This window comes from Sprattus sprattus (genome assembly GCF_963457725.1).
Source record: "Sprattus sprattus genome assembly, chromosome: 7".
In the NCBI taxonomy this organism is placed as follows: Eukaryota; Metazoa; Chordata; class Actinopteri; order Clupeiformes; family Clupeidae; genus Sprattus; species Sprattus sprattus.
In genome coordinates, this window is record NC_137926.1 from 14,099,180 (window position 1) to 14,102,152 (window position 2,973).

The 2,973-nt window shown below is 42.3% G+C and overlaps 1 protein-coding gene across 1 annotated transcript in view; it reads left to right on the plus strand.

The window, feature by feature from the left end:
• Positions 1 to 2,973, plus strand: part of LOC308368475 (uncharacterized protein) — a gene marked incomplete at both ends in the record, with an annotated part of 20,432 nt that overhangs the window by 2,611 nt on the left and 14,848 nt on the right. The gene's annotated exons all lie outside the window — the stretch shown is intronic.

The following is a 2,973-nucleotide window of genomic DNA, read 5'->3' on the forward strand; positions in this document are numbered from 1 at the left end:
AGTGACAGTTGCTATGCCAACGCCAATACGTCACCCAGGCTCTTCATCGCTCATAACGCGATTTAATTCAGAGCATATTGCATTGAACTTCGCTACCCGAGACCGGCTTGCTTGTATTTGACCTACAATAAACCAACCAAAACAACGATGTACTTGATGTTTGACTTTGGTAGGAAAGTTGTTGATTCGCTAGTTTATATAAATCAAATGTATGTATCAAAGTAAGCACATTCCATCAGCTAGCTAGCTCGTGCTAGTGTAACGAGCTATCTTGTTAGCTTGAAGCTATTCATCTGTTGTTGTGCTTAAATTAAGAAACTCCTTAATGTTTTGTGATTTTTAGACATATATGACGGCACCCACAATTACATTGGAACAAAACAGGGCATTGTTTGCACAACATTTTACTAAAGAACAACGGGGGATTGCTAGCTTTGATATGCTAGCGGACATTGTTAACTTACAGAATACCATCAGGCAGGTGTAGCTAAAACTTTTTAGTCGCTTAATATTGTGCCTAAACGGACACTATGTACCCCGAAACTTTTTGGCTATCAGTCAGAGAGTCTCAAGAGTTGTTCGAAAGCTACTTCTTAGTCGCTTAATATTGTCGCACAAAAGGAGGAATTGCTATTAGCAATATAGATGCTAAAACCTGTTGATGAGTGCTTACTTACAAAAGACCGGCAGCCAATATTAAGCGGCTAAAAAGTACCTTATGGCTTTCGAACAACTCTTGAGACTCTCTGACTGATAGCTAAAAAGTGTCCAGATGCGTAGTGTCCGTTTAGGCACAATATTAAGCGACTAAAAAGTAGCTGATGGCTTTCGCCAAGGTACGCGGTGACCGGGTTAACGTAATGCTAACGTTGGCATAGAAACTGTCACTCAAGAGTCAACATTACGTCACCCGGGCTCTTTTAGGCATCCGGTGCCTTCTTGGCTTGACAGCACCCCTGCACTTCTGTCAGATAATGCAGAAGTGTTGCAATTACAAATGCTTTTGTATTCACATGTTTATTTACTTAGTTTGCATTGGTAAAACACAAAAAATCTGACAAATAATGCCAAATCTGACTTTATTCCACATAAAACTCAAAAAAGGGCCGGACAAAATTATTGGCACCCTTAAGAAATAATTGTATTTTAGGCATGTAATTCTCCTTTAATCTTTATTTAAACTCACCTGTGGCGAGCCACAGATGCTGGTAATATGGAAATCACATTTGCAACCAGTTAAAATGGAGCAAAGTTGACTCAACCTTTGTGTTGTGTGTCTGTGTATACCGCGCTGAGCATGGGGAAAAGAAAGAAGAGCAAAGAATTGTGTGAGGATTTGAGAACCAAAATTGTAGAAAAGCATGGACAATCTCAAGGCTACAAGTACATCTCCAGAGATCTTAATGTTCCTGTGTCCACTGTGCGCAGTGTCATCAACAAGTTTACAGCCCATGGCATTGTCACTAACCTCCCTGGATGTGGAAGGAAGAGAAAAATTGATGAAAGAATGCAACAAAAGATTGTTTGAATGGTGGATAAATAACCTAGAACACTTCCAAATAAATTCAAGCTACCCTGCAGACAAAGGGTACAACGGTGTCAGCTTGCACTATCCGTCGCCATTTGAATGAAATGGGATGCGATGGTAGGAGACCCAGAGGACCCCACTGCTGACTCAGAGACCTAAAAAAGCCAGACTTGAGTTTGACAAAACTTTCTTGGGGAAGCCAAAATCATTCTGGGAGAACTTCCTGTAGATAGATGAGACCAAAGTAGAGGTTTTTGGTAAAGTAGTTTACATACAACGAAATGAGGCCTTCAAAGAAAAGAACACGGTCCCTACAGGCTAATATGGTGGAGCTGGACCAATGTTTTGGAGTTGCTTTGCTGCTTCTGGAACCTGATGCCTTGACTGTGTGCATAGCATCAGGAAATCTGAGGACTACCAAATCATTTTTGGGCGCAATGTAGGGCCCAGTTTCAGAAAGCTGGGTCTCGGTCAGAGGACATGGGTCTTCCAGCAGGACAATGACCCATAGCACACTTCAAAAAGTACCCAGAAATGGTTAAGACAAAGCACTGGAGAGTTCTGAAGTGTCCGAGATGAGTCCAGATCTTAATCCCATAGCACAACTGGGGCATGATCTTAAGTCAGTAGTTGGGAGAACGCACCCTTCAAATGTGTGAGGCCTGGAGCAGTTGGCAAAAGAAGAGTGGTCCGAAATTCCTCATTAATGGTTAAGATTTCAGATATTTGTATTTCTTTATTTTTAAGGGTGTTCTCCCCATTATAAAGTTGAGGGTGCCAATAATTTTGTCCAGCCCTTTTTTGAGTTTTATGTGGAATAAAGTCAGACTTGGCATTATTTCTCAGATTTTTTGTGTTTTTCCAATGCAAACTAAGTAAATAAACATGTGAATAGAAAAACATTTGTAATTGCAACACTTTTCTGGGAGTAGTGGTGCATTATCTGACAGAAGTGCAAGGGTGCCAATATTTTTGTCCATGACTGTATATATATGTGTGTGTACAGTATGTGTGTGTGTGTGTGTGTGTTTGTGTGTGTGTGTGTTGGGGTGGTGGTGGGGCGTTATAATGTGTACACGTTGAATGCGGTGTGTTTGTGAGTGTTTTTGTATCTGTGTCAGGCTGTTTGTAGCCTGTGATGCGCAATGCGAGTGAAGATGACCCAGTCACTCTGCACTTGTCTAAACACATTCAGTGGCATGTCCTGATGGGGTAAACTGATGGAGAAATACCCCCTCGGCAGAGGATGTTATCCTCCTGCCACTGCGGTGCCTCTCAAAGCAGGCCTGCCTCTCTCCACTGCCCCAGCCCTGCTGGAGCTGAGTGTACTGAAAAGGCATGCCAGTGCTGATTCTTCCTCTGACAAGTGACTGACTGGTTTGCTCTTCTCTCTTCCTCTTCTCCCCACTTGTCTACCTCTCCTTTCCTCCCTTCCCCTCACCTCT